Raw genomic sequence first — 21,467 nt, forward strand, 5'->3', positions numbered from 1 at the left:
TATATGGCATTATTCCTTCATGAACTACTTTATAGGGACAAAGTTCAGACCTAAATCCCCAGTCAGGGAGATAAATAAGCTTTTACCCCAGTTGACAGAGACACAAAGAAGGCACCAAAATGGATGCATGCGTGTGTGTGTGTGTGTGTGTGTGTGTGTGTGTGTGTGTGTGTGTGTGTGTGTGTGTGTGTATTGCGTCGCCCAGCAGCTACAGGTCATCTTTCAATTCTACATATCTGAATTGAGGTCTTGTAATATAGGACAGCTTGGATACATTCAATATTGATTTTTACTGTAGCACATATATAAGCATGACTACCGTTTGCATTACATATAAATGTGTACAAATAAATCACATGAATGTTTTGGTACATTACTAATTTTCACTCTGTTTTACTAATTTCTTCCACGCATGATGGTGGAACATTTGCTTGCTCCCTTATACCAGCTTCATGTGTGATTCCATGATTCACAATGTGGTCCACAATAGTGGCTCTAGTTTATCTTTGTCCACATCCACCTCTTCCTCTCCCCCTTTGTCTTGCACGTCGTCTCTGACCTCAGTCCTGTCTGTCTTGTTCAACTGTGTGTTCAGAGGAAAACCACATAATCCCCAAACACTTTTATATTGTGTTATCATGTGTGGATTTGTTTAGAGTTAGATTCAAAGGTCAGTGGTAAAGCAATTATAAGTTGGACCCAATTTGAGGAAGTGTGCTGGGATTGGTAATTATGAGATGGAGTCATTTTGTTGTGGATCACTTTCATGTGATTTTCGTGTTAACTGTTTCTACTGCCATGAAGAAAACATCCATTAAGAATTGAGACTGATTAGAAAGTTTTCACTGTTATGCACAAATATTTGCTCTTATGTCTTTGGAATTTACATCATTTACTGATGGCTTGGCCAATGCTGTTTAGCTCCTGTGAAAAACTGTATTGAGTTTCATACAATATTGTACTGTAATATTAATGAATACTTACACGAAAAAATCTAACAAAAATACTGTAATATGATACATAATACAAGAAAATGGTTTGTCATTTGCATTACTCTGTCTGATCTACCCTCTCCCTGATATTGGGCCACATGTGTTAATAAAAAACACAATGAATATTTGCCCTGGCAATGCAATGTGGGAAAAGTCTCGGGGCATACCTGATCCAGCCCTGACAATCTGATGTAGTGATTGTCCTATATGTTTCATTCATAGCATCTAAAATTGGTATTTAGTCATATACTTTCATCTCCAAGTGGAAATTATTCCTCACTAGTATTGACATTAGGGAAATATTTAGGTAGACAAATGTGGATGAGCCATAAACCAGTTTCTCACTGTAGATGTGAGAGGGCATGGAGCAATGTCCCATATGACTGCATAACACTGGCTGTTGACCAGTAGTAGTCTGTTGATTAGTTTAGAGTTGAATTTGCAGGCAGTGGGTAAGTGGGGCCAAATTTGAGGAAATGTTTTCAGATTTGAAATTGTCAGCTGCAGATATTGTGTTGTGATTTGCTTGATTAGATTTTGTGTAACCAAATGATCAAAAACCTGTTACCAAAACCTGTCTAATGTTTTGGGAAAAATATGTTTTGCAACACACAGCAAAGCTATGATCATCCTACAAACCTAAAACAATTAAAAGATGTAAATGGTTATGATAGATATTGACTGAGGTATTTTATAGGTTCTTTAATGTTTTTGCAACAATAAAACAATTTCTCAGCTGTACTCTTTATAGACACCTTCTCCAATTTATAAAAGAGCTACCTGCTTTGTTCACACACATCCAGCAACCTTTTACGATGGCAGTGGTGTTCCTGATGGTGGAGGATAATGAAAATAATATTTAAAAATATTATAAGTGATAATGTTTGAATCTTATGATATTATACAACTGTAGAATTGAAGAAAATACATTAACTGATTACAACCCAATCCCTAAAAGATTTATTTGCTCACGTACCTGAAATAGAGTGGTTCTCTAAACTGCACATGAGCTGTGCCTACCATTAGATTGTGCTAAATGAAGATCCAGGAAATATTTCACTATAAACAGACACAAAGGATTGTATACACGCACCAGACTACCTACTGGGGTTTCATCCAACCCCACTATTTCAGAGGACCATGGAGAGAATCTTGCAGAGTATTCCAAATGTCATGGTGTACCTGGGTGATATACTGGTGAGGGTTCTTTTAAACTCTGAGCAAGTTACTATTGTAACATACTCCATGAAGCTAACCTGAACAATTACACAATGCTGGAAAAAGAGGGAATTTCTAGGACATAAAATGTATGCTATAGGGCTACACCCAGTATAAGAGAAAGTAAGGACAATCAAAAAAGTACCTGTACCACAGAATATGACCGAACTGAAAAACAAAAAAACAAAAACAAAACAATCACAATATTGTTATCAAGAAAGCCTATTGTTTAAACATTAATGTTATGGCCTAGTCAAGCAAGTGTTTCTATAGGTGCAATAGAATAATTTAAACATTTTTTAAAAATAATTAGACTAGCATTATCAGAGTGAAGGGGCTATAGTGAAATGTAGTTCTTTAAATTGTCCATTGGGGGTATGAGTGTGTTTTCACAGAAATGTACCTTCTAATATAAAATAGGAAGTAGTAGGTTCAGAGAAATGGTAGTAATTTCCTAAACTGGCCTGGCCAAATTTGTTTCCTGCAAATAAAGAAAAAACCAAAGTTAATTAATGTGTCTCTACCTCATTAGTTGCTTCTCCAAAACCTGTGTGCACATTCAAAATAATTTACAGTGATGGCTGACTTCTTGTGGAGGTTTCCTGCTTAGTTAATACAGCTGGAGCAGGTTAAAACTTTACTTGCTGATATTAGTCCTAGAGCAGCTCAAGAACGTCACTGAGACATTTTTTTTTTCAGTGGCATTATACTGTATATTGCTCAGATAAGCTGTAACTACCTACATAGCAAGTATGGTGTGCAGAAACATACATTTTTAAATTGAATTGGAAATATTATTAAACATCTGCAGATTTTTTTTAAATGTGATTTTTTTTAGGCATGAAGTCCACAACAATAAGTCTCTCAAACATTTTTAGAATAATTATTCTGAATAGGATATCTTTTAAAAACATAAAATGATTTGAATACAGATTTATTCTGAATACTTACCACAGTTAGGATATTTCTTGTAACTTTACTGCTGGCCCAAGTGCTGCAGGGTGCGGGGCAGGACGCACAGACTCCCTTGATGTTGTAAAACATTTAATGACATTAAACATACACAACAAGGGTGGCACTCACACATAACACTAACTGAAAACATGACTGTACACTTAACATTAAACATAGAACACCTATACATTAATAACAAACAACATAAAACAACGTTGCAGCTATAATGATCAGAATTATCACAGAAATAGCGACAATGATCAACACTGGTGCACACACTGACAGGGGTTTAAATAGACACACAAACAGTAAACCCTACGCAGGTGTGTGCAATCCTGGAAGGCGTAGTTACAAAACAAATGTGAATCACCGTGCACGTATATTCAGATACATGGGAACAGCATTTGAAGACACTGGAGACTGTATTCTCTAGGTTGCAAGGTGCTTCATTAGTCTTAAATTTGGAAAAGTGCGAATTTGGAAAAAGCGTGATTAGCTACCTTTGAAAAATAGTGGGTCATGGACAGGTGCGTCCATTGGATGCTACGGTACAAGCCATCAAAGCTTTTCTGGTTCCTCAGACAAAACGGGACCTACATCAGTTTTTGGGGATTGCTGGTTATTTCCGTTGCTTTTGTAAAAACGTCTCAGATGTTGTCTTACCTTTGACTTCGCTTTTATGCAAAAACACTTCCTTTGTATGGAGTCCAATTTGCCAAAATGCTTTTGACTCTGTGAAAAGTTTTATGTGTAGTTCACCCATACTCATTGCTCCAAATTTTACAAAGCCTTTTAAACTTGAAGTGGATGTTAGTGGTACTGGTGTGGGTGCAGTACTCCTACAGGAGGATTCAGCTGGTACTGACCACCCTGTTTGTTACTTTTCAAGGAAGTTTGTAAAACATCAGTTAGCTTATAGTACCATTGAGAAAGAAGCCCTTTCTCTCCTTTTTGCTCTGCAACACTTTATCTTGATGGTAGTTTAGATCTAATCACTGTTTATACTGATCATAATCCTTTGGTGTTTTTAAAACAGATGTGCAACCCTAACCAATGACTCATGCGATGGTCAAAGATCATACATACTGTTCTTTTGTTTTTTTTCTCCCACATGTCTCACACGTGGGGGGTTCTTACACTCCTCGACTGCTGCAGTGCGCTCCTGGTCCAGTTTGGGATTTGGGACTCTCTGTGCACCTTGTTGCTGGCCCCGCCCTTCCTTGAGTGATTGCTGTGTCTTATATAAGGACCCTGCAGGAAGAAGATGGTGGCTTGCCCAAGCTCATTCATTGTAATCTTTTCTGTGCTTACCTTACCTTGTCTTGTGATATCCCTAGTTAGCTTGTGCTTGTGCTTGTGTAGATCTGTATGTCAGCATTCCCTGTGTTTTTTTTTTATTATTGTGATCCCTGTGATAGATGAAAGGTTTTTGTGTATGTTTATATGTATAATTACTGACTGTAGGGAGTGGTGCCTGTTTGTTTGGGTTTGGGGTTATTCTCTGTTTATTGTCAGGAAGTTAGTGTGGGATTGTATTTTATTTTTGTCCTGTGTAGTTAGTTGTGGTATTTCTTTTGGTAGTGTGGGTTTTGTTTGTTATGTTAGCAATTAGCCAACATATGTTATTCAGTGTTTGTGTACACACACACACACACACACACACACACACACACACACACACACACACACATATATATATATATATATATATATATATATGTGTGTGTGTGTGTGTGTGTGTGTGTGTGTGTGTGTGTGTGTGTGTGTGGTGTATGAATATATATATGTGTGTGTGTGTTCACCGTTTAAATATACAAAATTTCACCTTGTCTGCCAGTTCAGTCCAGTGATTTAATCATTCCACATACCATCCTGCTACCAGTATTTTCACAGTGCTGTTGCGACCTCACCACCTAGACAGGGTTGTAACAATGTTACTAACATACAAAATAATAGGAGATAAAGTGGAAAAGATAAACTAAGGATATTTGAGTTATAGAGATTTTATGCCACATAATCATGCAGATTTGCATGATATTTGATTAACTGAAAGTGCATTCCAATTATTCCAATTGCCCTTATAGTTACCAGCAAACTTAAGGAATTCCTCCATTTTAAGGGGGATTTCAAAATATAGGGAATGGAAACATTCACTTTCAAGGAAACTTAAAATTACATAAGGAGTAGTAATTTGGATTTATTTATTTTTTTCCAGATTATCATTATGCAGGAAGTTAATATTAAAGTTTACTTATCATGTCTCATCAAGATCTTCTGGTGAGACTGTTGGTTCAATTGATAATGTTCCTTTATGTGTGTGAGTGCTATTAATATTGCAAATATTTTTGCTGTAAGATATCAATGATATGGAAGTAACCTGTTCAGAAAAGATGCCAAAACAGATGGGAAATTTATCAGATTTATCAGATTAGTTTTTACCTAATTAGCTAATGTTGGTTATCCTTAGATTTTGGCTATAGCAAGCTGTTTAGCTAATATCAGCCAATGATTTTTTTTTTTTTTAATGTGAACAATATAAGGTCTGTTTTTGTAAAAAAATAAATGTTGGCTACTTTGACAGACAGAAAACTGCGTTTTTATCACGAGGAATATGACATTAACAACAACAAAAACCCACAATGTAACACATTAGAAGTCCATAAAGTTACATTTATTCCCAAATTAAATACACTACAGGTTCAGTAGTTTGCTACCACATTAGATAATATTGGAACTGTCTAATTACCCTGGTGGCAAGAGAAAAAAATCAACGCGACCTGATGTCTTCTGACCTTCAGGGTATCCCAAATGAAGGGATTTAATCTGCAGTTCCCTTAATCCCCATCACGCGATTATCATACAGCGAATATTACAACACTTCTTAGAGACCTTCTGGAATGGAATTCAGATATAATCTTTTACAGTTGTGCTTGCATTTCCCCCGTCATTTCTTACGGCAAGTTAGTGGCCCCGCCCGTTCGTATTGACGTCGTACGTAGAGGCGTTCGGTTAGCAAAACCGCTAATGCCTTTTCCTTTCAAGCCACTTCTGTCGATTCATTTTTGCAGAGAAGGAAACCGTGCAAAGCCAACATGAGGTACATCACGTAATTTTTTGACGATTTACTTTGGAGCTACCTTAACAGTGCGGTGTAAGTATCCTGCCTCATAATTTTATATCGTTCCTGATATATTGCCATGACGAAAATGATGCAGAAACAGTGGGGTGAAGGAAATCTTAAAATGCGTTACAATAGTAGGCGTCTCTGTTGATCTGCAACTTTAGGCAATAAGCGTAAATGTACTCCCTCGCCGACGCAAGGACATGGCTCCCTACTTTGTGTATCAATCGTCAATATAGTTGATAGTGCTGTAGATGTTGCAACAGTGGCTCATGTTTTCTACGTTTCCTTCAGTTCTGCTTCAATTACACAACTACCACAGCGGTCCAGTAAAGTAGTAAAGTAACGGAGCATCACCGATTCCCTAATTGTGTTGGCATAAAGTATGTAAAGATCTTTTAGCCCGGCGTTTGAAACATAGCGGATGTGCCACACACTTCATCGTGCGGCTGTTGGCAGGCGCAGAGAATTTAATCGCGCCACATGTGCAAACATACACAGGACTCTGACTTGAGGATCTGTATATCTTCATTCGTTGTTGTAATTTGATTTATTTTGCTACTAACAACCCATGTATATTTGCATAGGCAATAAACAGCTCTTGGCAATTGGCCAATTCATTAGAAACAGTGTCGCACCAAGATTCATAGATTATTATTTTCGCCCTGTTACTCTTCGGAGAATTTTACTGTGCTTTGTGTACAAACCTTTTACTTATTTTTATTTTTTATTTTTGCCTTCACGAAAAACTCTCCTGAGCTAGCTATGGGTACAAAGGAACAAAATGCAACTCTTTATTGTACTTTTGCAAACCTTTCTGTATGCTAACCTAGTTGAAATGATGTTATGCAGGAAATGGGTGTGACATCACTAGGTCCGCCCTGGACCATTTTTATCTTGATTTTATTTTTTATTTTAGTCTCAAATCCGCATTCTTTGATAAGTGTTCATATATAAGAAAATTCCACAGAGTGACTGCAGTACATTGTGGTTAAAGATGTAGATGTATTAAAAAAGGTTTCTAGAGTAACAGGACATTTCTGAACTGGTTTCACCTCATAGAGCTTCAGAATCACGTTGCTTTCACGTATGATGAAGGCCCTTCATCAGAAACATCCTGTTTCACTGGAAACTTTGTCTAGTGCACTACATACATATATAGTACTGTAACTAAAACTTTTAAAGTCCACTTAACCTTAATGTGCTACCTTATCTGCTCTTAATGGTTGATAGACATGACATAGTTAGACTGCTACAATAGAACAAAGTTTTAAAATTGAAAAATACTTATACCAAATGTGCCAACTCATTGTAAATTTAGCTGTGACATTTCACTGAATGGACAGTACTGGTTAGATTTCCAAACATAAAATTACTTATGTTTAGATAAAGCAAATTGAGATCTTTGCTTGTGACAATGAGACAGAAATAGCAGAATTAATTGTAATTAATTTGTGATTTCAGTTATTACATTGTACTTTGTTCTGTGAGCTTTTCCTTTAAGTATGGTTATGACTCAGAATGATTTAAAGATCTTCCATGAAGGACATGGGACATGAATATGATTTATTGTGGCTGTTTTTTTTTTTTTTTTTTTTTTTTTTTTTTTTGTAATGTAGAACATGCCTAAGAAACTGCAGTTGTGTGCGGTTTGAATAGATGCTGCTCTTTAAAGGGGACATTGCACATACATTTGTGCATCTGGAATGCTTACCAACCCACAAAATGTGAAACAAGACAACTGAGTAAGTTTCTTGTGGGCTGCAGATGTCAGAAAACATTGGATAAAACAAGCCCTTCAGATTTGGCTCCCATATATTCATCACTAATGGAGTCATTAGAATTATACTGCCTCCCATCTGAATATCGTCTCCCAAGGCTTGAGAACTAGCTTTGCAAAGGTGTATCGATTCTATATTATAGTAATTCATCAGCACAGAAGTGTACAGAAGGACGAAATCTACTCTAATCTACTCTAGCTCAGTGCATAATAAAAGATCTTTATTTAAATGATATAATATATACAGAATTATATATTACTAAAAAGTGCCAAAACAGTATAGGTATAAAGTATACAACCATTTAAACGTAAATAAACAGAAGTAAACAGAGATTAAAATTAAAAAGTAATGAGACACTTAAAACAGTATGCTGATGAAAGTGATGCGCAAGATAGATAAACATTAACAGTTGCATATGGAAATATATTCTAATTAATGTGAAAAAGCCACAAAAAAGTACCTTTTTTACAACCTGGGTCAGGGTCAAAGTCAAATTAATTTAGTGCTCTTTACAACAGTTGTCACAAAGCAGATTTACAAATGTCTGAGTTCAAGTCCCCAGTGAGCAAGCCAAGGGCAACAGTGCCAAGGAAAAACTCCAAAGAGCATGAGGGAAGAAACCTTGAGAGGAACCAAGATTTCAAGGGGGGGGGGGGGCAGCGGCATTGTCCTCTTTCAGTGCTTTGTAGGTTATTAGAAGCATTTTATAATCAATACAGAATTTTACTGGGAGTCAATTAGCTCAGATAGGAGTAATGTGATCAGATCTTTTTGTTCTAGTAAGAACTCTGGCTGCTGCATTTTGATCTAGCTGGATCCTTGTTTAGGCACTTAGTGGTACAGCCAGATAGTAAGGCTTTACAGTAGTCCAATCTTGAAGTGATAAATGCATGGACTAGCGTTTCTGCATCATGTGAGGAGCATATTCCTGCAAAACATTGCAAAGGTTGGAGAAAAGTGGTCCTAGAAATATTATGCACATGTGCTTTGAATCCATAGTTACTCCAAGATTTTTAACTGTTAGAGAAGATGTGATTGGGAGACCATAGAAGTTCATTAATTAGTTAGTGAGCAAGGACCTGGCTGTCTATGGGCCTAATAGAACCATTTCTGTTTTGTCAGGATTAAGTGAGAGAAAGTTTATCAATATCTGGTATGTGACATCCTTTATGCATTCTTCAATCATACTAAGATGATGTATGTTCTCTGGTTTGGCATATAGCTGAGTATTATCAGTGTAGAAATGGAAACTAGCAGTGTTTACATATAATGTCACTTAGAGGTAGCATATATAAAGAAAAAAGCAGAGGCCCTAAAATAGATTGTGGGTCACCATAGCTAACCTTGTTGTATGCTGAAAAGTCTTCATTTTTGTTAACAAAATGTTAGTGACCGGCTAGATAAGATTTAAACCAGGAAAGAGCTATTCCCCTAATCCCAACAACATTTTTGAGTCTATCTAGTAGAATGTTGTGATGTTGTGATGCTGCACTCAGATCAAGCAAAGAGACATAACCCTGGTCAGAAGCCAGCAACAGGTCATTAACTGGTATAATTAGTGCTGTCTTCATAGTATGATAAGGCCTAAACCCTGGCTGAAAGACTTCATGTATCTTGTTCTGATTCAGGTATGAGCTTAGCTGCTGAGCTACAGCTTTTTCTAGGATTTTGGAAATAAATGGAAGATTGAAGATTGGCCTGTAGTTTAACAGCTGACATGGGTTGAGGTTAGACTTTTTTGATAAGTGGTCAAGTGATAATTACTGCTAATTTGAATAAGGTATGTAGCCGATGTTCAAAGAGGGGTTTATTTAGTTTAGTAAAGGTTCAATTACTTTATGTAGGATTTCCTTTAGAAAGTGTGTGGGCAGAAAATCTAGGAAGCAAGTGGAGGATTTTGAAGATGAGATGTAAGTTTAGGTACGTGGTTATATGTCAAGAATTCTAGAGTCTTTTTTTGGCTTGGCTTTTCTGATCTCTAAGTAGTTGCCCAATGTCACGTCAATACTCTGAATGTTATCTCTAATGTGCTTAAGAAGAAATTAATGAGCACATTACTACTGTGTGAAACTGTAATCTGAGAATTAGTGTCCATTTTATTTTTAGTTGGATGTGCAGTTGTACTAAATAACAAAAATAATCCTAGATTTCTATTTTCTATAATGGTTGAGAGATAAGATGTTCGAGTGGTAATAAGTGCCTTTCTATACTTGAGAAGGCTTTGCTTCCATGCGAGCTGTAAGACTACACATTTAATGTGGCACCATTTACCATTTATTTTTTGAGTGTACTAACATTTTGTCCCCAATTTTCTTATTTTTAAGTGGAGCAACATCCTTGAGTGTGCAGTGAAATATTGATTCTAAGTATTCAGTCACTTGATCAAGTTCCTTGGGGTTTGAGGGTATTCCAGTCACAAATGACAAGTCTGGGAGATTCGTAATAAATCTAGAATATATTGCCTGAGGTGATTGTGTGTCTAATGTGGGAGCGAGGCGAGGTTAGTATATTGTGGCTCATATGTAGTTCGAATGAAATGAGTCAATGGTCTGAGATGGCAACAGACTGGGGTAGTATGACTACATTCTCTATGTATACAAGCATATGTCTGCCAGAGTGTTCTCTTATACATTGGAAGAAACCAAATGATTCTTATATTGAACTAAAGGCCAATCTCAGAGGAACTAGTGCATTATCAAAATGAATATTGAAATCATCAACAATAATGGCTCTTTCTACTAAAATGAGTAGATTATAGAGGAAATCTGTAAACTCGTTAATACATTCTGATTAGGGTCCTGGTGGCCTGTGGATGCCAGTTAGTGGAAGAGGCTGGTGGGCTTATTATTGATGGCTACATTGTTTATGCTAGTAAAAATAATTTTAAAGAACTTGAATTCATAATTAGCTTTCTGGTTTATGCGTAATGTGTCAGTATAAATAAGTACAGTGCCGTCTCCACAGCCAGTTAGATGAGGGAGGTGTACATAGCTGTAGCCATAAGGACATGCTTCATTTAAAGCTATGTACTCATGTGGCTTGATCCAGGTTTCTGTTAGACAAAGTATATTATATTTGTGATCTATGAGGATTTCATTTATCATGAGGACTTTAAATGTTGGGGATCTAACATTTAGTAAACCTAGCTTTAGATGAAAGGTGCAGGCAGTGTTCTGAGTCACTTACTTTAATACTAATTAGGTTATTAAGACACGCTTTTCTTGTTTTTCTGTATTTCTGCTTAGCTCGGGAAACAGACACAGTGTCAATATAGTGAACCTTTGGTGACGTCTTGTAGCAATCAGCAGACGGTTGGTTTAGCATCTTTGTCTTCTGCTCTGAATTGTCAAAGATTAGCTAGGTCTGTCAATAAGACTGTGGCTTATGTTACAAGAAAAGAAAGCAGTGCCCTCCCTAGTAGGATGGATACCATACTCCCTTAAATGGCCGTGCCCTAACATGTGATCCAATTATTTATGAACCCCACATTGTTTTGTGAACACCACTTGTACATCCAACAGTTCAGCAAAGATAACTTGTACATTATATTGCCATGCTGCATTGGCATGGGACCAGACCATACTACAGCTTCGGACATTGCCTTCGCAAATTGACACACTTCTACAGTGTTATTCTTAGTCATTTCTGATTGGCGAAGGTGTATATCATTAGCTCCTAAGTGAATGACTATCTTAGAGAACCTACGCTCCAATTTGGCATAAAATTGGGCAATTTTATGGGGTCTGACTCTAGTTATAATATATATTGTTGCACCACAATGTTTTCTCTGGCAGCCAAGTCTCTGGGTTCATCCCAACAGTTGCAATAGTAGTGCAAAGCCAAACTCCCGCTAACACACCCTGTGGAAGAGGGGGTGGGGTGAACAGTTCATTACCGTTATCAGTGGCTCATTATCATTTAAAGGAACAAGCACTCAAACTGGGCATTCGGAGCAGGCCTGTTTTGACATGGTGAGAAGGGTGCTGTGGTGCTTGATATTTGTATCGACCAAAGCATGTTAGACATTTCATTAAGACCCAAGGGAACTGTCACCTTGTGTAACAGAGGTATAATGGGTTCCCTTTAAATGTTAGATGAAGTTTGTATGTAAGTGAGTGCCATGTTCTAGATGTCTTAGGGACATGCCATTATGGAGTGAAAATGGTTTGAAACCCTGCCACCCAGTTATATAGACACTCGCACACAACACAGTATGGCATAGTCTAGGTCCCTGATTAAGCTTTAAAACCTAGAGTAGGTAAGCATACTTGAGTATTGTATGTTCTTTTGAGTATTGTAAATCTAATGAAATTTGCAGGACATTTTAGGATGTTATTCATTTATACTGTTTGTTTGTGACAGTTTGAGGTTTGACAGTTTGAGGATCTGCTGTATCTTGTTTCTTTTTTTTTATTAGACATTATTGTCATTTGGTGAAATTATACTTATCAGTGGTTGTTTGTATGTTTCTTTGTATTTGCACTTTCATGCTATTGGAAGTTAGTAAAAAGCATTCTTCCCAAAATCAGTATGTGATCTTACAGGAAGCTGTAGGAAGGAAGTGATCTTATAAGACTTGTGTCAAATGTGGAACAAAAGGAAGCTCTGTGTTTGTGCATGTGCACATCTGTATGTGTATATGTGTAAATGTGCATAGGGCATGTGCTTGTGTGCACATAAAGCTGGTGAAGTCTGAATGTGGCACAGCATTTTCCTTGTATTGTTGTTGAGTGAGAAGGATAATAATTGCGGCATCTCACAGTCAACACTCGGAGGCTTTTATATAAGTCTGTGTAATTCTGTGAGAACTGGTGGCTGAATATAGTAGGTAAAGCAAAAATCTTTTTTTTTGTTGTCTGGCTGACCAGGAGCATCTGATCAGCTATGTTTTCTTTATTCAAGTCTTTATTTTATTTTATTAAACTTTTTTTTTTTTTTTACAAAAATTTCTTAAGTGCTTTTTGTTGCTCTTGTTCCCGAGGCCTCAAACTGATTTCAGCGTAGATAAGAGCTGTGTATTGTGGTAGGTTAATGCAGGTATTGGCTAAACTTAAATCAACAAAGTGTTTCCTCTACAAGCTGTCTTTGCTTCATTTATTTAATTTATTCAAAAAATGCTTGTTTTAGTCAAAAGAAACTGTATTATGTATTATATTTTGTTATATGATGCCGAGATAAATGTGATTTATTTTCAGTGAACGTGTGTCTGAGTGGTTGATTCCTTAAAGGGAATGCAAATTTGAAAGACAGCTGAATTGATGCAACACCTGGTCTGCAGTTATGCCCGTGATAAGCAGATATGGCACCGATCCGATATGTATCGGAATTGGGCCAATATCAGCAAAAATGCTAGATAGGAAGGAATAACCATCTTGAAAACATTATCAGATTAGATTTATATTGGTTTAAGCAGAGCTTGAGTGAAGAGGAACTCGCAGTAATAGTAGTCTCTCTCTGTCAGCCATATTGAGCAGAGAGAGAGAGTGAGTGATGTGTGTGTTCACATGCGTGTAAAGGGTAAGTACAGTAAAGCTGACAACCAAACAGGTGATGACCAAGGCAGTATCTCAATAAGAGATGTAAATGTACTCTCAAGAGAGCAAATGTCATGTCAATAGTCTTGTAAACAAAGTTTTTTTGTTTTTTAGAATTTTATTTATTTTCATCTGTCATATCCAAACATGCCATCTGTAAAATAGTCTATAATACATCTCACACAAAACAGTTAAACGACAGCTCCGCAGTGGCTTTTAATGAAAAATATTGAATCTGTATTAATATAGGGTAACATTAAAATGCATCATATCGGGGTCAGACCTGTACCAGAAAAATTGGTAGGGTGCCATCTCTAATGAAAAGTAATAATTCATGTTACTGATGGGATGCTGTACATTTCTTAGGTTATATATGTTCAGATACACTGCAAGACGGCCTCATGAACTGTAAATGAAAACAATAGCTTTTATTTTATTGTCTTGGCTCCTCTCAAGGTTTCTTCTTCATGCTCTAGGGAGATTTTCCTTGCCAATGTTGCCCTTGACTTGCTCACTGGGGGGCTTGGACTGGAAGATTTGTAAAACTGCTTTGTGACATCTGTTGTAAAAAGCACTAAATTAATTTGACTTTGACCCTGATCCAGGGTGTAAAAAAAAAAAAAATTTCAGTGTCTTTTGCACATGAATTCGAATATATTTCTATATGCAACTGCTAATATATATATGTATGTATATATATATATATATATATGTATATATATATATATATATATATATATATATATATATATATATATATATATATATATATATATATATATATATATATATATATATATATATATATATAAATAAAGAAATTTGACTTTGACATTTTAAACACCGTTGCTGTTTGTTAACTTTGGAAATTAACACATTGCCTTTATATTGTATTTAATGTTGAATAGGGTTCTTAAAGTTTTTAATTAAATATGCTTTAATGTGATAATTTTAATTATATACTTTTATGTGCTTCTAAAATTGTAAGTATATATAATTATATACTTATATAAAATTATTAGAAGTCATAAAATAGGCTTACGTTGCATTTAAAAAGTGAGCCAGTTGAATATGCGTGCACGTGATCGGGATGGCCTCATTTTAAGCCAGGAAGAACCCATGATTGGTCTCATCATGTTGACACACATGAGTTCAGTCAGTCCTTTCTTTTTCTAACATTTCACTGAGGAATTTAAAATTGACAGCAGTAATGTGAACTTCTCACCAAAACCAATATGGTGCAAGGGGACCATAATTTAAAGCATTATGGCTATCTACTACTCAAAATGTTCTAAACAGTCAAGCTATTAAAAACCTCTGTTTACAGTGAACATATATATGATGTCTTTTGTTTAAACACTGCCACCATTGTTGATCCTTGTTTCTCAATTATATCAGTTACCAGCGTTAGGAAACAGATTGGATGACAATCTTGGTTATAGCATCTATTATATTAGTATTATTAGCAGTATGACAATCTAGGTAGTTTAGGCCTAAACCTTGAAGAAACAACGACCTCAATTTTTTAATTAAAATACATGTGTAGGTCATCTGCCACTTATGCCAGGTTCAAACTATGATTTTTATACAAATCATGTCAAAATCTGAGTTACAGCCAAAACATTTCCTGTGTCAGGGATGAGTAATGGGCCTTGTAGTGTGACAATCGAGCACAGCAATGAGGCATCTGGGAGACCCCAATGAAAAATATAGCATGTCAGAATTTTTTGTATTTTCCTGCCTAGTTTGACAACTCATATGATGTGTTCCTTGAAGTTAACAAATGGTAAGACATGGTGCTCTCTGGTGCACATATGCAAACACTGAGTTATGCTATGCTCTTGACATCTTCACACATTTGTTATCTTATGTTCTGGCCTGTAGGCTCATGCCAGTGGCTGAATCAGAGCTGTGCTGATATTCAGTATAACAGCATGACCTCAAGTGTGTGATTGCTTTTATTCAACAGTTCTACAAGCACCAGGTATTAGTAAACAGTAATAAGCTACAAGGAGGTTCCCAATTTTTATGTTTTGGGGTAATGGTGGTATCCACCTGTATATAAATATATAAAATACAAAATATGTAAATATGTTTGTATTTTCAAAGAAAATATTTAAAATTCATAAATTATATAGGTAGTATTTTCAAAGCAAGTATGTGTGTATATGTATGTATATGTATGTATGTGTGTGTGTATGTATATATATATATATATATATATATATATATATATATATATATATATATATATAAAATGTGTGTGTGTGTGTAAGCAACGAGCATATATATATGTGCTTTGAAACTATTACCTATATAATTTGGCAAATATTACATGCATAATGTATACATTTGAAATGTTGTGGTAAATATTTATGAATGCATTATAAAGTATTGTATGTAAGATGCTCTAAATGTTTTATATGGATACCCATAAAGCATTAGCTTATCTTTTTAACCTTTTTATTAAACACTGTTAATACCCCTCACCCCCACTTTTTAGCCACCACTACCACCAGTGCCTCCTTTCCCTACAATGGTAGTGTGTACACAGTCATTCATTCATGTGTGGTTGTGAGGTGTAGGGCTCAAATGATGGCATAGATGTCAGATCATTCATTTAATTTACTTTGTTAATGTGTCTTTCTATAGCTGGCCTAGTTTATGCTATCACCTGGGGAGACTCTGACCTAGAAAAAAAATAACTTGTCAAAAAACTTAAAATCTCCAACTCATTCATTCTCTCACTCTCTTTTTGATCCCCTCAGTACTCTACCACACCAAGTAGGACAACACATTCTGTTCTGTTCTAAGACTTTAAAGACAAAGAAAGCTTCCTAAGAACCATATAAAAATATTGTATGCAGATTACAGATTGCCATAAAGAAAGAAATGTCAAGATTTCAAGTTGAGGTTTTTTATTGTCATTTCAGCTATATAGAGGTGCACAGTGAAATGAAGTAATGCTCCTCTAGGACCATGGTGCACAAAAGAACATAAGTATGAACTGACCAGTGCACATCACTGAGTGGATGTGCAAAGGATATACCATACTGTCATATTTTAACAAGTATTCCTATTGCATAATTATGTCACCCCACAGTACCATAATTTAAGAAAACAACATTGTTAAATGGAATACAGTAATTTTGAACCCACTGAAGCCTCAGTGCATTTTGTCTGTTTTTGCATATTTTCTTAAATTCACTTTAAAGGTTCTTACTTATAGCATGATACCCATTTCAAAATCAAAATGTTCGGACCAATCTCAGCTCTCTTAATACGCGACCTAGAGCACTGCATAAATAAATATGGCCATGAAGCTGAAAATATGAGGTCCAATTATCATATTTCAGGTGAAAACATATCTTTCCTAATGTTAACCAACTGTTTTGGTGTTTGAAGCTTACCAAATTGTTTGGTTCACAAAAACAATGAAGTATATGAATAAAATAGTATAGAAATGTGTATTAAATATCTAAAATGGCATTTTTTGTAAGCATTTACTGAGTAAAAGTGTGGTCTATCACATGACTTTCACCAAATCCTAGAAAGACTGAAATAAAAACGTGAACAATGACTATATCACATGTCAAGCTTCATGGAGTATCAATATAGCAAGCTTCATGTGTGCAAATGAAAAATGAGCATAACAACTAATTACCAAAAAATGGCAAAAAACACAAAAGTCTCAGCTGCACAGAACAGCACAGAACTTACCTTACACACACACACACACACACACACACACACACACACACACACACACACACACACACACACAAAAACTTTAACAAAGTAAACTTTTACTAATGGACAATGAATTTTGTCAAACAAAAGTCAGGAGTATTGTATTCAAAATCAAATTTTGCACAGAAGCAGCATTTAGCTTGCTAGCTAGCTAGCTAGTAGTAGACATTGCTAAATATGACCACAGAATCTAAAGCCACTATTATAGCAATTTTGTAAAATAACATTCACTTAACCATCGACCTCTTTTATTTTCATATTCTTCATCAAAGAAATCAAGCCCCTCAGGCTCTAAAGCTCTGTTATCTTCATCACTACTTTCCAAAATCGCTGCAACTTCAGCAGCTGTAAACGTTTTGCAGATCATTTTTGCTAGCTAGCTATATGTCGATTGAACATGGAAGGAAATGTTTCTGATGTGAAGGGTAAATCCTACAGAAAGGGCATATTCTACAGTCTCAGGAAATGTTCAAGCCATATTTCTACGGTGTCTTACTGCAAATATATTAATAAAAACATCACAATACATCAAAGCTGACACGTCAGCACGTGTGTCGATGACCATGGGTTAAATATTTGTTGTCAGTCTCTGAGAGCTCAGGAGTCTGGTGGCATAGGGGAAGAAACTGTTCCACACTTTGGCTGTAAGGGCCCAAATGCTTTTGTACCTCCTCCCAGATGGTAGGAGAGAGAAGAGTTTGTGTGAGGGGTGTGTTGGCTCATCTGCAATGCTGGTAGTTTTTTGGAAACTGCAGGTATTGTAAACATCCATGATGATGGGGTCAGTTACTATTCTCTGCAAGGTCTTGCAGTCTAAGTTGGAGCAATTGGAAAATGAGGCAGTAATCCTCAAGGTGCTCTCTATTGTTCCTTCTGCAGAACATGTTGAGGATGGTGGTAGGTGGATGATCTTTTTTCAGCCTTCTCAGGAAGTAGAGTCACTGCTGGGCTTTCTTGGCTATTGAGCTGGTATTGAGGGTCCAGGTGAGGTTCTCTGCTTTATGGACACCAAGGAACTTGGTGCTTATAATGATTTCCACAGAGGAGTTGTTGATATTGATTGGGGAGTGATCACTGCATACTTTCCTGAAGTCATCCACCACCTCTTTTGTCTTTTTCCACATACAGAGACAGGTTGTTGACTTTGCACCAACCTGTTAGCTGCTGCACCTCCTCCCTCTAGGATGACTTATTGTGTGCTGCTGAGACCTACCACAGTTGTGTCATCAGCAAACTTGATGATGTGGTTTGAGGTTTGCATTACTGCACAGTCATAGGTGATCAGAATGAACAACAGTGGACTGAGCACACCAACAATGTGGTGATCCTGGAGATGCTGCTCCCGATCCAGACTGACTGGTGTCTCCCAGTCAAAAAGTCCTGGACCAGTTATAGAGGAAGGCGATCATGCTCAGTATTCTCAGTTTTTCAGTCAGATTCTGAGGAATAATGGTGTTGAATGATGAACTGAAGTCTATGAACAGCAATCTGATGGGTATACGTTTTGTCCATATGAGTAAGGGCCAGATGAAGAGTGGTGGCAATTGCATCATCTGTTGAATGGCTGGGATTTTCTGTGAACTGTAAGGGGTCCAGAGAGGAAGGCTTTTGTGTCTTGATGTGCCTCATGATGAGTCTGTGGATTCAGTTATTACCGAGCTTTTTGTGTTTCAAAGCGTGAAAGTGTTTTAATTTCAAGGTTTCGTTTATGTAGTTGGTAGCATCATTTAAATCATGAAATAAGCACATATATAATTTAAAAGTATATTATTAATTTATCTATACATTTGACACATTTAATTATTTACAATCTCAGGTATTTATTAATCTGGTATTTATTGCCAAATGATCCCAAAAACCCTCTGTAGTTAACTGCCATTTCTTATTTGAATTGCAAACTTCTTACATCACGCATATATGCTTATGTGAAGCATGTACTCCCTCCCTCCTTCTCACAACATACACACACATTTCATTACAGTGCAATTGTATTTCAATGAAAGAGCGGTATCGTGGATCTGGCACTTTTTGTTGGGGAAAAGTTTTTGTTTTTGTCTCCTCAGTTGAAGGATTGTCTAGTGTGTGACCATGTGTAATGTGCACATCTATTCTCAACCAAACCACAAGAGTAAAATGTTATGTAGTATGAGCTGTATAGCAATTCAGAGATTTTGAAAGTCATGGAGTGGACACTTGGCATAAGTCTTCTCCAAGCCCATTTGCTCCATGTGAGACAACAGAGTAAATTTGTACCCATGCAGTGCCCATGCACAAACACACTCATCCACAGTTTTTCAGCATCCTTCTCTCTGTTATTCTTTTCTTTGCATGCAGTGCACAAGAACACACACACACAAACTATTTATAGCCTCCTTCTGCCTAGGCTGTTTTTTCTTAAGTATGCTCAAAAAAAGGAAGTTCAGTGTATTCTGTATTTATGTATTGTATGTATTCTAAGCTTCTGTTGTTTTCTGGTGTTTTCATATACTTAGTAGTGCCCTGTTTCAAGGTATGCACACACCAAAGCTGCATCTATTAGTATTTAGATCTGCTCTGAATTATCTAGTAAACACTACCTGTATTGATTATCTAACTTAACTGATTTCTAAACCTTAGTCTACGTTCAGTACTTGATCTACTTTCAGTACTCTCCTAAGTTTCACATTTGCTTCTAAGATACTACATACTTGGACATGTTACACTAAATTAAAAATGAAAATTTCATTTTGAAAGGGAGATGACTCTGGTGCATCATTAATGGGATGTTCAAATATTCTGCCTGACCAGCTCACCTATCAGTTGTGGGTTTATTTTATGTTGGTGATGGGGTAGAGGATGGAAAAAACAAAACAGGGACAGTTACCATTAAGCATCTGGAAAAAAAAATGTGTGCATGCATATCTTATATACATAAGATATGCATGCACACATTTTTTTTATACATGTATATTGTTGTATGAAAGGTATACACCTTTCATACAACAATATACATGTATGTTTTTAAATGACAGTCACACCAACTGATTTTTTTTAAACAACTTCTCACAACAACTTATCAGTCCATCAGTTTTAATCAGCTCCATCATTATGCAACCCCAGTTGCCTAAGTGCAAGTTGCCTTTTTTCTGTAAGGAATTCACCATGAGCATATTAATGAATACACTATGTATAGACCATGACTGACCCAGAGGTGAACATTTATTATATTATTGTATTAATACATATTAATGATTAATAACAAGTACAGGATAAAGGTGAAGCATAGAAAAAAGTAGAAAACCTACAGTTGATGAATCTTCACTGTGTGTTTATGTGCATGGGTGTTCAGAATTTTTCCATTCTTTGACAGATGAAAGCTGTTCTATGTGAGTTTTTTTTTAGACTAACACAGGAAGTGGTGAGCCTTGCTAATGTCTGCTTATGTGTGTATATACATATATGTGCTGACAAATGCAGCATGCTGTGGTGACAGGATACAACCATTTTTGCTCTATTTGCAAACCCAAGCTTGTGAAGAGGAGATATGTTCTAGGATCACTCATCAAATTATGTAGTCAGTTTTAAACTATAAAAAACATGCTGCCTCACTATAATTCCAAAACAAATCAAGCCCCTAAATTTTATTTTATATGAACTTGTTGTTTGTGATTTTTTTTCAGAACACTCAACATTAAGAGGCTGCATTATCAGAAATCTGATGTAACATTCACTATTGTTGCTGATTTTTAGTACTATCACAGACAATGCTGCATTTTTAAGGAGTGCAAGTTGGCTTTTGCTGTAATGACATTGCATCATGGATGACAGCCCACCACTTGAAGCTCAACCCCAGTAAAACCAAGCTTCTATACATCCCAGGTACTCCCAACCCTTAAACATGACCTCACAGTTTCCTTTGAGAACTCCCTAGTATCACCATCCAAAGCTGCCTGTAGCCTGGGCATAACAACCAGCAGTCGTTCTCAACTCATGTTTCAAATCTAACCCAGTCCTTTGCAACATACGAAGGATTCTGCCCTTTCTCTCGCAAGAAGCTACCCAGGTGTAAGTGCAGTCTCTTGTGATCTCAAAGGTAGACTTCTGCAATTCACTACTTGCTGGTCTTCCTCTAAGGGCC

The 21,467-nt window shown here is 36.3% G+C and overlaps 1 protein-coding gene across 1 annotated transcript in view; it reads left to right on the forward strand.

Moving 5' to 3' along the window:
* The first annotated feature begins 6,149 nt into the window (after positions 1–6,149).
* The window catches only part of ppp1r16b (protein phosphatase 1, regulatory subunit 16B), a 79,325-nt gene continuing 64,007 nt past the window's right edge, over positions 6,150–21,467 (forward strand). The window contains 2 exon segments of the mRNA XM_081716883.1: positions 6,150–6,315; positions 21,010–21,208. The gene's annotated coding sequence lies outside the window, so the exon portion shown is untranslated.

The sequence above is a fragment of the Electrophorus electricus genome, chromosome 7 (assembly GCF_041902795.1).
Source record: "Electrophorus electricus isolate QZ-2024a chromosome 7, ASM4190279v1, whole genome shotgun sequence".
In the NCBI taxonomy this organism is placed as follows: Eukaryota; Metazoa; Chordata; class Actinopteri; order Gymnotiformes; family Gymnotidae; genus Electrophorus; species Electrophorus electricus.